This window comes from Indicator indicator, chromosome 29 (assembly GCF_027791375.1).
Source record: "Indicator indicator isolate 239-I01 chromosome 29, UM_Iind_1.1, whole genome shotgun sequence".
Taxonomy (NCBI): domain Eukaryota; kingdom Metazoa; phylum Chordata; class Aves; order Piciformes; family Indicatoridae; genus Indicator; species Indicator indicator.
This window is the reverse complement of record NC_072038.1, coordinates 12,579,193-12,592,556: the sequence shown is the minus strand read 5'-3', so window position 1 is coordinate 12,592,556 and position 13,364 is coordinate 12,579,193. Positions and strand designations below refer to the sequence as shown.

Below are 13,364 nucleotides of genomic sequence, written 5' to 3'. Positions count from 1 at the left end.
GTCCTAAACAATTCTGCCATGTATTAAAAGGAAGCAGGTGTAAGATGCAGGAGTCAGTGAGGAGATTCTGCTCTGGGTTTTGTCTGAGCTGCAAAGCCAACATCTCATCTGTTGCATTCATTCTCCTTTAGGAAACATTAATCTGCACAGATGGTGAAACCTCCTAATCTCTGCTACCAGCTGCAGAGTGGAATTTTTAATGAAATGGGAATTTGAAGGTTTTCACAGAAAGCACTAGAAGCACTCCCCTTGTTTCCCATGATGCTCACATCACCCTGACTATGATCTGACATCTCCTGCTCTGTAAATACAGCCCCATGCCCACCAGCTCCCGTGGCCCTGGCTGCCCGCAGAGCCCCAGGCTGGAAGGGTTTCACTCACAGGGAAATCAGGCACCAGCTCCTGGCACATCCATGCAGAGAGGCTGGGAACCCAGAACCTCTTACCTGGGAACTTTCTTTTCCTTTTCTCTGAGATGTAGCACAGCTTTAGCATGTTTGTAACCTAAAGTGGAGCCAGGGGCTGAACAGAGCCCAGGATCAGTGTAGGAAGATGGCACCCAGCAAACAGTCCCCAGCAGAGACTAACCCTATGGCTGCTGAGCGTGCTCCAGCACTGGCACTCAGGAACCAAGGGGAACAAGAGGCCTGATCTAGGGAAAGAATTCTCAAGGAGCAATTAGAGTAGCTGTCCTCACCAGCCTGAACTACATCAGCCTACACCTGAGCATGTGAACGAACAGCCTGAAACTCACAGCAACACAGAGAGGAATCTTGTCTTGAAGTTAAGCTCCCTGAGCTCAGGGCTCCTCTGAGCCCAGCAGTGCTTTCTACTGAAGGGCTTCTCCAGGGCTCATTCCAGTACTGTGCTGGCATTGCAGTGGGCAGGATTTCCAGCCCTGTGTGCAGGACAGGTGTTGGGCTTTGCAGCCAGAGCTTATGCACATCTTGTTCTGGTGTTGTCTGCTTGTGGTAGCAGAGATCCAGGCTGTGCTGCTGCCTCCCCACCACAGACCCATCACAAGCTCCCCTCAGTTTTGCAGATAAAGCACTGAGCTTTAGGGGATAAAACCTCATCTTGCCTTCAGAATGGGCAAATTCGGACATGGGCAGAGCCAGAGCTGCTCATTTCACTTTGGTGGGGATGAAACAATTTCTGTCACATCTGGTTTGCTCCTCGCAGTCCAGACAGAGGAAAACAAGCACCAGGAGATGCTTTGGAGATTAGACAAATTCAGGCCTAAGCTCTGAAGTCTTGGCCCCGTTGGGATGAGTTGTAGAGCACTGTAAGGACAATGATGCAAAGTCAGTGGCTAAGACATTCACCCCTAGGGACTGGGGGCTTGTGTTGTACCTGCATTTGCCTGCTTCAGCTGCTCAGAACCAAAAGGCCAGAGGTTCAGGGTAAAGTAAATAGTTTTGGAATGAATCAGGTAAATGATCTGTGATATATGTGTGCAGCCTCCATGGCAAAGGTGCCAGCAGTGTTGGGTCAAATCAAACCCATCAGTTAAGGTGCTGTAAAATATGAATGCAGAGGGAACAGAGCAGATCTGGATGTGAATAACAAAATAGCCTACAAACTGCCTGAAATAAATCAATCTTCCTTTCATGCAGCCAATGCAAAGTGCAGTCCAGTTCCTATCAGTGCAAACACTTCAGATGAAGACACAATATCAGAAGTCAATTTAATCTGGAGGACAGTGCTGCCTTCAGTGATCGTTTACAGAAGGCTAAGGGTCAGAGCTTTAAATTAGCCTGGTCCTTGAGATGCCAACAGACACTTGAAGTGATTTTGAGAGACACAAACTCATTCTGGCTCTGAGTCCTGTTGATGAAAGTGGGGTTCAGCACCTTTGTAAATCTGCATCAGGTCTGTAATGGTATTAAGATGGTCCCAGGACCCTCACAAAGCTCCTCTGGAAATTTTGTGCCAGAAATGGCTTCATGGTTTGGAATCAGAGTCCTCATGGCACAGCTTTATTTCTTCTGAAACATTCCTCACTGTGATATTTATCCCTACAGGGCAGAAATCACAGGATTCATGGTTTTAATTGAAGTGAGCAACAAACACTCTGATGGGAAGTGCAACAGGGGAAAAGCTTCCCCAGATCTGCTTCAACCAAAAGCTCCCACTGAAAGCATCTGGCTTTGCTGGCTCCTCAGCAGGAGAGCAATCTTCTCCTTAGGCACAACCTCACATTCCTGGCTGGAGAACATCATCTCTTTGGCAACAAAGGAGAAAATCCATTTGCAAACCCAGTCCTGATTAGAGATGACAAAATCTGGGTGTCCTCTGCTGCCTTCTTCAAACCAGCTCTCTGGGTCTTCTCAAAGCAGGCAAGAAGCACAAAGAGCTACCTGAGGAGCTTTGCTCCATGGTCATGACAGAGTCTGGCAAGACAATAGATGCAGAGTTTGAGGAGTAACCCTTTTGGGAACCAGTCCAAGCCAGGCTGACAGCCTCTATCCTAGCCTGGCACAGGAACAGATGACTCCTGTTCCCTTTGGAGGACAATGAGATTTTCCCAAAGCAAAGTTTGCTACCTTTGGCCTTCATTCTGCTCAAATGCAGCTCTTGAAACTCTCAGCACATCCTTGGCTGACACAGCATCCAGGACCATCCACACCAGTCCTGCCAGGGACTGCCATCTCTTGCTGCCCTGCACCCCTGGGTGTGTGTTCCCCAGAAGCACAGCAGAGCTGTGGGAGGCTGTGGTGCCCTCTGGATGCATTCCATGCCTGCAGATGAAACCCTTCTCCCTGGTGTGCCTCTGTGGTGGCAGTGCCTGCTCCCAGGCTGGCCCCACAGGCTGCACTCCTCTCCATGCAGACCTCACCTCTTGCCTGTGGGGCTGCCACCAGTGAAAGCTGCTGCTGGCTCTGGGTGACCTGGGGAGTGCCATCTCTCCCTGTTCAGCCAGAGGTTTAGTGGTTTGGGATGTGGCCTAGATAAACTGAACAGGGCACAATGGATAAAGATGTCCAAGGGTAGATTTGTGCCTCAGTAATACTGGTGCAAATCCAGAATTAGACTGGCTTTGAGTTTATCTGAGGCAGGAATGTAATGCACACAGGGGTGTTTCACAGCACTGCTGCAGTGCTGCTGCATGCTGCATGCATAAAGGAGTAAATATTGGTTTCCCTAAAACACATTGCTCTTGTAGAAATGATTAAAGGACAAGATGAAAGTGAAACAAAACAAACCAAGAGAGAAACAACTACTTGGAATTGCTAACCAGATTTCCTCCTGACTCCTGCCTGTGATCTGATGAGTTCTGGTTTACAGCATATGGCCTCCACTGAAGCCAGTCACCAACCTTCCAGGATTCCTTTCATATTTCTCTTTCCCAGAAGATGCAGCCTCAAGGTCTAATTTCTAAATGAGAAAGGCCAGGCTGTAACTCTCAGCAGTAAACACAAAGATGTTGTTTCTGTGAGCCACTGCAAACCACCTGCCTTGGACTGCAAGTTTCCTTCCACTGGTTTTCCTAAACATCTCCATTTCCCCTGAGGGCTGCTGGTCTGGGAGCTGTTTCTCTTGTCACCCAGGTTGTGCCAGCAGCTCACACTAGTGCCACTGCCAGGGCAATACTCAGCTGCTGCTCCCTGTGCCAGGAGGCTGAGGCTGGGAAATGGCAAAGGGCAGCTTTAGGCACTGCCTGGGACAGGGAGCAACAGCAACTCTGAAACCTGCCAGAGGTTATCAAACGGCCCTGGGCTGAAACAAAACCCATGAGACACACTAGAAGGGTGATCACAGGGGCTAGTGAACGGTGATTGCTAAGAAAAAGCTGTTTGGGGGTAGCTCCCTCAGCAGAACAAAAGCAGGGCTCTGTGTAACAGAATGCCCCAGCACTACAAATGTGACTCACAAGGCTCCTGCTTCTAATGTGCTTCTTCAAGGCTAAACGTTTCGGCTGCAGCATTCCTGTTAGGAGAACTTTGAAGTGCTGGGGAAAGGGGAGGTGAAACTACCACTGAAAAGAAGGAAAAAAAAAAAAACAAACCCAACCAAAAGCCCAAAGCATGAAACACAGACAAAGGGAGTCATAGCAAGAGCAAAAAAAGGAGCTGGGAATAAAGAGGCCTCTGGTGGGGTGGGGAGAGGAGGAAAGGGCTATCCTCAAGAGCCTCCACAGCCATTGGAAGAAAGCCACTCTGCTGCTTTTATCCCAAGCAATTACACTGCAACTGTCTTCTGTGACACCAAATGTGACACAGGCAAAGCCACTCAGGCTGAGCAAAATGAGGAGGGAAGATGTGCTGGGTGAAAGGAAGGCAGCACCACAGCACATCCCAGCCCCTGCAAGAGGAGGCAAAGAAAAGGTTTTATTTAATGCTGTGGCTTGTTGAGCGCAGCTTCTCCTCCTGACGTGCTGCCTGCTTACAATAAACAGCTTTTGGGGTTTCCAAAGGCCTCAGCTTTGCTCAGTGTGTTTAATCACCTTCAAAAGCTGTTTATTGCCTTGTATCCTTCCCCCATCGTGGGCATTATCCTTTAAGGATAAGGCTTTATGGGCAGGCTAAGCAGGCCAAGTGATGCAGGGGGATGCTGTGAAAGCTGTGTGCAAGCACAGATGAAATAAAGCCAGAGGAGGACTATGGAAGCTATATATAGCCCTGCAGGGCACTCTGCTTAGCCTTGCAAGCGCAGCCCTGCAGATGGGCAGCCTCCTCTGCAGGCAGCAGAGAAAGGTGTGAGCAGGCAAGGAAAACCAGGAGGGACCATGGGAGACAAAGCCAGGAGGGCTAACAAAAGACACCTGTCTGCACTGCACTGCTGAAGCTTTAAACCAGCAGCAAACGTAAGAAAACATCCAGGACAAGGATTATTCACATGGGAAATGTGGAGTTACACAGGGCAGCTCCTTTGGCATGGAGCAGAGCAACAGGGTCCTGTAAAGAGCCTTCTCTGGAAGGCCAACCAAAGGCTTTTTCATAGGGTTTGGTTTTCTTCTGGCTGTGCCAGGTGATTGCATTCAACCAAAACTACCTGGGGTTGTAAGGTACCCACAGGATTAAACATTTACCAACTGACACCTTTCAGTCACAACTGACCCACATGGGATGGAAACCTTCTTCCATGCACATCTGAACCCCTCAGCAGTGAAAAAATCAGGCTGGATGAGGAGTGGCTTGAGAAATTGGGAAGAAATTCTTGGCAGTGAGGGTGGGGAGACACTGGCACAGGTTGCCCAGGGAGGCTGTGGCTGTCCCCTCCATAGCGGTGTTCAAGGCCAGGCTGGATGAGGCCTTGAGCAACCTGGGCTGGAGGGAGGTGTCCCTGCCCATGGCAGGGAGTTGGAACTGGGTCAGTTTTGAGGTCTCTTCCAATCCAACCCATTGTAGGATTCTGTCAAAGTGCTGAGCTGGCTGATGGTAGTTGCTGGCTGGTACTTGCTGGCTGGCTGTTCAGAGCCTCCTCTCCTTTCCTAGAAGGAGCTCAGGTAATGTCATATTTGTTACTCTGTCTTGCTAGGGAATGAATTAAATTTACCACCTAACCAAGCATGAAATTCTGCTTTCAATAATAATCCAACAACAGCTGCCTAAGCTGGGGACAATTATACATCTCACTGAAGGATCTGGTGTCACCAAAGGTGTCCATCTGAGCCATTCAGAGAAGTGATTGCCCATCCAGAGTGCATCAGGACAGGCAGCTGATAGTCCACTTAGCTTCAACAGGCCAACAGAGGCTGCAGGTAGCAAAGCTTATTGATTGGGCTCAAAACAGCATAAAAAGCTAATGAAATGGAACTTTCATTTTGCAAAAAAACCCTGCAAATAGATCTTTTGAATATCTTGAATAAATCTCTGACCTGCTTGAGCTGGAAGAAAGGTTTTGGAGTCTGTGGTGTGCAATATGCTCACCACTGAGGCTCTGATTTTGTACCTTCTGCTTACTTGGCAAGGAGGAGGAGTAACTGTCAGAGCCCAGGCAGCAGCACACACCACAGGAGGAGCCACTGAGAGTGAAGGATTCCATGAGGATCTTATGGCTTGACTGGCAGAGGTGAGCATTCTTCATGGATCTGAGCTACGCCTTCTTCCTGCTAAGCAATTTCTCCTCTTTCCTTGCACTGTTTTGGGAGAGTAGGAACAGGAGGTGGCAAAGCAGCTGGACACATACAAACATCTTGGTGATATTTGCAGTGATATTCTGAGGGGAACTGAGCAAACCTTTGACTTCAAACAGCATTTAAAGGACTTGACATTTGGAAAAATATCAGTGCAGCCAAACATCCTGAGCTGCTCAGGCAGCAGCTGCCCCACAGCAGGGGTGATGCAGAGGTGCCCAGCATGGCTGTGGGAGCTGCAGCCCACCTGTGCAGTGCCAGCTCAGTGCTCTCTCTTCTTGCCTCTGGTCCTTCCTTCTGAGCTAGCTCTGGTCCCCCTGAGCAGATGCTCTCCCAGTGCAGCTCTGGCCTGTGGGCCTTTGCCACACAGCAGTAAGAGGATTTCAGCTGCCACCTTGCTCAGGGTAAGTGCAGTGGCACTGCAGTGGCAGTGAAGTGTGGTGTAAGCCTGGGCACAGCATCCATCAGGGCAAGGGTAGGCAGTGGCTTACTTGTGTGGAGAAGACCTCAACCAGCCAAGTGAAAGCACCAAAGCTTCAAGCCTGAAGTCGAGCTTTAGAGGCACAGATTTCCCATTGGTGGCTACTGAATCCAGGGAGCTCTCCAATATCCCTGCCCATGCCAGATCCCCCTTGGCAGGGAGGCTTTCGGTACAGAGATTCTCCCTCCAGCTGTCCCTGGGCAATAGCAAACCAGAAGCCCATGCAATGGTGTTCTGTGCAGCACAGATACCTCCCATGCCTGCCAGCCAGCTCCCAGCCTGCCCAGGAGCTGCTGCTGCACAGCTTTGTTTTTGTTTATTAGACACAGTTTGTTGAGCACTGCTTCAGTTTCCCCCTTAAGCTCCTTTGCAGCCTCTAATCCTCACAGCCTGGCTTAATTCTCCTGTCCATAAGCAAACCCTCAGCACCAGCAGTGCCAGAGAAAAACCAACTGACCTGCACTGCAGCCCCCCACTGCTACCCAACCACCCTGCACTGCAGCCCCCCACTGCTACCCAACCACCCTGCAGTGCAGCCCCCCACTGCTACCCAATCACCCTGCACTGCAGCCCCCCACTGCTACCCAACCACCCTGCACTGCAGCCCCCCACTGCTGCCCAGAGCTCTGCCTGGCACCCCACTGCCCCAGCAGCCTGCCCTGCCCCAGCAGCAGGGTGGCTCAGTCCCCAGTGCCAGCTGGGTTTGTAAGCAGACCTGAGTAAACCTGAACAAGACACCAAACACTGCAGGATGCACAGCAGAAGACAGCTAAAGGGCAATAAGGACAAGCTTGGTACTGCTAAAGGTTCCTTTGAATATATCAAACCATTGAGTAGCTGGAGGCCAGCTGCTGCTCCAGCCTTTTTGAAGCTCCGTCATTAGGAACTCACAACTGGGAAGTAATTACTGAAATAAACACTGAAATAAACAACTCAGGAGGGAAACAAAGCAGGCAATGGACAGGGGCTGTGGCTAGAAGCAGTTAGCCCAGCTTCAACAGCAGCACAGTGCCCCTGTCAGCAGAGCCCCCTGATGTTTCCAGCAACACCCCAGTGGATGCATTGCAGGGTCAGCCCTGCAAGGATTCCATGGGCTGCCTTGAATCAGGACCCAGCTGCATCTGGTATAAGGTTTAAGAGCTCCTCTGAAAGGCACTGCTGCCAAAATGAGGGCACGTCCTGAGCTCTCAACCAGGTACAACACAGGCTCTTGTCAGAGCCAGCATCTGCTAGGAGCTGCCCAGGGCAGCCCAGGACCTGTTTATGACACCAGACAAGAAGAAATGTCAAGCAGAGCAGCTGTGCTGGAGCAAACCCCTTGACCCTGTGAAGAAGCTGCCAAATGCATTCTTGTGCCCCTTCAGCACTCCTTGACCACTGAAAAGGTGCTCCACCAGAGCAGCAGCCAGAGCACACCAAGGTGCACCTTGGAGTCCTCATGTACTCCAGACTGATCCAGGCTCAAGGAAGGGTCACTGAGGTGGTAAGGACTCAGAAGTCCCAGCACAGAGGCAGGTCCAGGTGCTGCACAGGGTGCTGCTGACAGCCAAGGGTGCAAGTCCCTCTGAAACTACACCTGCCCTGAGGTCAAGGATGCTGATGGAGAAAGAAGTCACCTTAACCTGCTGGGCTTCTTCTGCCTTCCCTTGCTGCCAGAGCTGAGAACATGCAGCAGAGCCGGAGCATCGGAGATGTTAACCAACTCTTTAAGCAGCTCCACTCTATTGCAGTTTTTAATTCATCAAAGTTTCTGACGCTCGCATCAGGCTTTTGACTTTCTGAAGCCACCCTGAATCAAAATATCATCTTATTAAACCCTCTCAAAATTCATCACAAATCAGTTTACTGATGACATTGATGTCTTATTGCTCTCCATCCCTCCTGGACCGTTTCTAACAATTCATTTTTTATATTCCTGCAGTGCTGAAGTATGGCTCACACCAGTATCTGTCCTTTTAGCAATCACCAAAGCAAAGCTTGGAAGTTGTCATCTATTGCACTCTGGAGAAAAATGCTGGTAATACTCTGGATTGATTGAGCAGCATGGAATCAGAACTAGCTGGCAGAGAGACCATTTAACTGATTTCAATTCATAAATCTCTTCTCTCCTCTCCTGTTTTAGTTTAGAAGCTGCTAAATATCACCATTAACTTGTGATGCATAGAAGGAACCAATTATTTATAAAGGGATCAATTTAAATAATATCTGATTGCATTCATTAATGTTGCAGATGAGGAGGCTCCTGCACTTCAGGGGGAACCTCCAGCTATGCACTCTGAGCTAGGGAGTCCTCCTCAGAGTCCTGGGCCAGCAGAAAGCCCTTTGTTTGTTTCCTCAGAGGTCAACAGTGGCCTTCCTTGACTTAAAATAAAGTGATCTAAACTAGAACTTTACCACTGGATGTTCTTGAGTATGACCTACAATGGTTAGTAAGAGCCAGCATCACTTAAGTGACAAGCTCCAATGAACTGGAAGGTCTAAAGGAGGAGAAAACCCCACCCTACAAGCACCCTGCAGCTCAGCTCAAAGCAGCTTGGGACTAGGACTCTCAAAATGAAGCCCACAGAGGAGAGCAAAGGCACACAGGCTGCAGGCAAGACAGGGGAGAGAGACCTTTGGGGGGACCAAAGGTGGACTCCTGAAGAAGAGAGGTGCCAGCACCAGTCAGTGGAGGAAGAGAACCCAGCAGGGGACTACTCAGTGGGAAGGGAGGTGTTTTGTCCATCCACCGCTCTCCTCTGGAGCAGCTCTGGAGGCTGGAGCCCATGGGGCTTGCTAACTGTCCCAGGCCACACTGGCTGCTCAGCAGCCACCCTGCTGTCCTCCTGCTGCCTGTCTTGGTGCTTGTCTGACTCCAGAGGAACAAGCAGAGGACATGAGGCAGTGTTTGTCTGTGTGGCACTGCGAGGTGCATAGCAAACAGGGTCTGCATTGTTTATTGGAAAGGAGCTGTTTATCTGAACTGGGCTGCAGCTGAGGCTCACTGGAAGGGATAACCAAGAGACAAAGCTGGGCCTGGGAGAGAGCTGAAACCTGGGGAGCTCCCTCCAAAGCAGCGTTTCTCCTGGGGGATTTATCTGCATGTAAACTCATCACATTGCTTGTGCTGAGATTCTGGGTCTTGAAATGGGAAGAATTTTCTTCTTAGCCTCAGATCAGAAGTAACCACTAAGTGAGCTGTGTGTCAGGCACAGCCTGCACTTCTCTCCCCTTGTAGGCTGTGGTGCAGGAAAAGAGTGATGTGGTCCTGCAGACCCTCCTCTGGGACCACTTCCCTTCTTCAGGAACAAGAAATCACAACTTTATTCCCGAGGGATGTAAATAATTGTAGGAAAGTCTCGATCTGCTTTATTGAAATGCCTCCATTACCAAAATGTCTCCATTACTGACAGTGAACTAAACCAAGCCCTGGTGGGCTGGGGTGGAAAGGTTGTGCTGGAGGTGGGATCTTCTGCCAGAAATTCTGCAGTGGAATGGTTTGGAGCAGTTTGGGTCTGCTGAGGTGGGAACTGACCAGGTAACCGCTCTACAGAAATGAAGCAGTGCTCCTCACCCCCAATAATGGTAAGGAATGAGAGGCAGAACGAGGTCAGTGCTCACTGCACCCAGGGGTGGCCCTGGCATGGCTCTGGGCTGGTCCTGGGCTCCATTCTTGTGGCTCAACCACTGCTGCTCCTTCTGAAGTTCATTTCAGAAGTGAAGCACACACAGCAGAAATGTCATTTTCAGTAGCAAATACATATTTGAGTTTTCAGACTCAAACAGAACAGATTTCACTCACAAAGCAAAGCTTTTTGTTACAAATGTGTAGTGACTGTTCCAAGAGAAGGCCTCCTGAGCACTTCCTTCCCCCCAGCTCTCTCTCAATGCTTGATTCTCCTCCCAGCTCCTTTCCAAAGAGCTGTCTGACTGTGTGCAACTGGCTGTCTCTCTTGCTCACCATGCATGTCAGGTAGCTTATTACAACTCTGATTTGAAACCATAGCAAATCCCTTTTTTATTTACTCATAATTTTTCTCAGGATCACTTCCATGAAATCCTTCCCTGTACAGCATAATCACAGTTAAGTCTTGTCTAAGATGTTCCCTGGCTGCTACAGCAGTTGGTTCACTGCCCTGAACACTGAAGTGCTGCAGCCCCCCTGAAACACAGCTCCAGCTTTAACACAGAGAAACAACCACCTGCACACAAATACACTACCTGCCAAAGCAAACCCTCACTGGAGCCTTAACCAGCAGCAAAGGAGGGTGTAAAAGGCATTCAAATTGCAGCCCTTCCTCAAAGGAGAATTGTGATCCACCCTTTTACAAACTTCTCTGGAGGAGAGTGACCACAGCCAGAACAGACCTGCTCTGGAGGCAGGGAAGGACATCCCTGCAGGATGGCTGGAGGGGGGTGAGAACATCTCACCTGGCAGAGCATCTCTCAAGTTCCTGGGACAGTAACAATCAGACATCTACACCTTAAGCTGGTACAAAGCCCAGCTGAGTTCTTAGGCTGATAAAGACATTAAACATTCTGACACTCACTGACAGCTCCATGTTCTGCTGTCCCTGACTCTGGTGTTAAGCTATGATGTAACTCAGGAACAATCTGAGCTACCTCAGCCTTCACAGAAAGAGCAGTGTGTCGGTGTGAGCTGAAATTCCCCCCCCACCAACAATAACCAGGCTAGCCCAGTCTGGAAGCAAATGAAAAGCTGTATTTACAAGCAGAGTCTAAAATCTACAATGAAATGCAATGAATATGTACAAATATACAAAATTCACAACATTCACAAATATATACAGTCAACAGAAAAAGCACAACAGATCTCCCTTTGCTTCCCCCCAAGGGGACCCTCCCAAAGGGGCCTCTCTCTCTCCCAGGAGCTTCCCCCCAGACCCCCCTGCACAGAGAAGCAGAGTTAGTTAAGCAGAAAGTTGTTAACTTAGCTGCCAAGGTCAGTACGTGTTATCTTCAGCCAGAAGAGAAGAAGAAACAGCAGCCAGACAGCCCAGCAACTGCCCCCACTGCAGAACGCAGAATGTGCAGAGTGCCTACTTTGTTTTGGGTAATAGTTCTTAAACATTTCTATCTATCCAATGGAAGTGTTTAGAACAATCGTTATTTTGCTTTCTTACACCCAATAGTGACTTATTTACATTCTTTCACTTTCTCTGTTCTGAACTTTGCAAGGAAAAATTAAAAAGACAGTTTCAAACCATCACAAGCAGTCAGTGACACTCTTCCTGGGATCAGGAGGAAAAACCTCACTGCACTGCTCAGAAACCTGAGGCAGAGCTGGAAGCACTTTGTCCTTCAGCAGCAGCTCCACCATCTCACCCTCCCTGACATCAGTTCTGATGGATGTGCACAGGCACTACCAGACCCTCAACGGCAAGCACAGAGCAGGATCTCAACATCTCCTGCTCTTTCAATCAGGAATCTCATTTGTCAGGACAACATCAATCACTTTGGAGTAACCTCTGGCTGGACTCTGTGCTTGCTGTGACAGAGCCACTAATGCACCTTCATCTGCATTGCTCTGTGTGAGGGTTTGAGGGACAGAGAGCTGCCTGCATGCAGCGAGCAGCAAACCCTTCACAACAGCCTTTAAAGCAGCCTCATCTCCAGGGAGCTGCACAAACCCTTCTGAAACCCTTGGCTGCTCCCAAGAGAGCTGACAGGCTCAGCATGTGGCATTGATAAAATAGTTTGAGAGCTGCACAGTATCAGCCCTGGAGGGGCATCCACAGAACTGAGGCTGTGCTTAACCTTCCTTGCTGTGAATGCTTCCTGTAGGGCAGGAAAAGCATCCACCATGAGCACCAGGAACAGCTTGCTGCCTGCAGTGCTTACAGATGACCTCCTCTCTGAGTGGTAATTTAGGAACCAAGCAGATCTCAGAAACTCGTGGGATACACTTTACAGTTTGTACCTGATCCTAATCTTCATCAAGTGTAATTATTTCAGTAATTAATTGAGTACACAATCTGCACCATTTGCAGAGCATCACTCTGTCAAAACTGCTTCCTGCCTCCACCTTGGACCAGCCTAGAAGCTGAGGGTCCTGAGCCAGAGGCAGGCACATGACCCACCCCAGAGTGACTGTTTTCATGCCTCACTTCATTCAGATGGTGCTTCCCAAGGGTGGGGAAGCAAGATAAGGTTTCTGTACACATCCTGTCTGACAATGGCTGGTCAGAAGCAGAGGGCAATAAACTCCTCAGCTGTGGCAGCCACTTTTCAACAGGCAATGAGCATGCTGAGCTCAGCTGCACAGGGCAGTCTTTGCTAACCTGGCATTCCCATCTCACCCAATATCCTTGGGGATTCACTTCTGATCTGGTCGAGCCCATGCTGCCCTTCTGGTTTCTAACTAATGTTGGTGAGGAGATGTGCAGTACAAAACCCTTACACTGAGCACCAGTGTGCTGTAGAGAGCACATCAATGATCAGCTTGGAGCACCCCTGCCTGTCCCATGCTGAGATGTGCATCTGGTAGCTGCTTTCATTCCACAAGGTGCAGAACCTCACCCAGCCCTTCCCAGCCCTCAGGGGGATGGCACTGCAACCTTAGCCTGATAGAGATGAAGCAGGAAGGTCCTGGCCATCCCAAACAGCATTTTTAGAACAGCACTCAGGATGAAGACCACAATTAATGATGAATGTGGAGCTCCCAGGTGAGAGGCTCCTTTCCCAGGCAGCAGAGTTCCAAGTAACAGTTAACAAGAGAACACAGCACATGCTGGAGGGCACCTAGCAGTGTCTGGCTGCTGTCTCTCCAGCAGGGATGGAACTGTGTGATTTGCAAAGTGTTGC

The 13,364-nt window shown here is 49.6% G+C and overlaps 1 protein-coding gene across 1 annotated transcript in view; it reads right to left on the bottom strand.

Moving 5' to 3' along the window:
- Positions 1–13,364, bottom strand: part of CA10 (carbonic anhydrase 10) — a 131,047-nt gene that overhangs the window by 68,673 nt on the left and 49,010 nt on the right. The gene's annotated exons all lie outside the window — the stretch shown is intronic.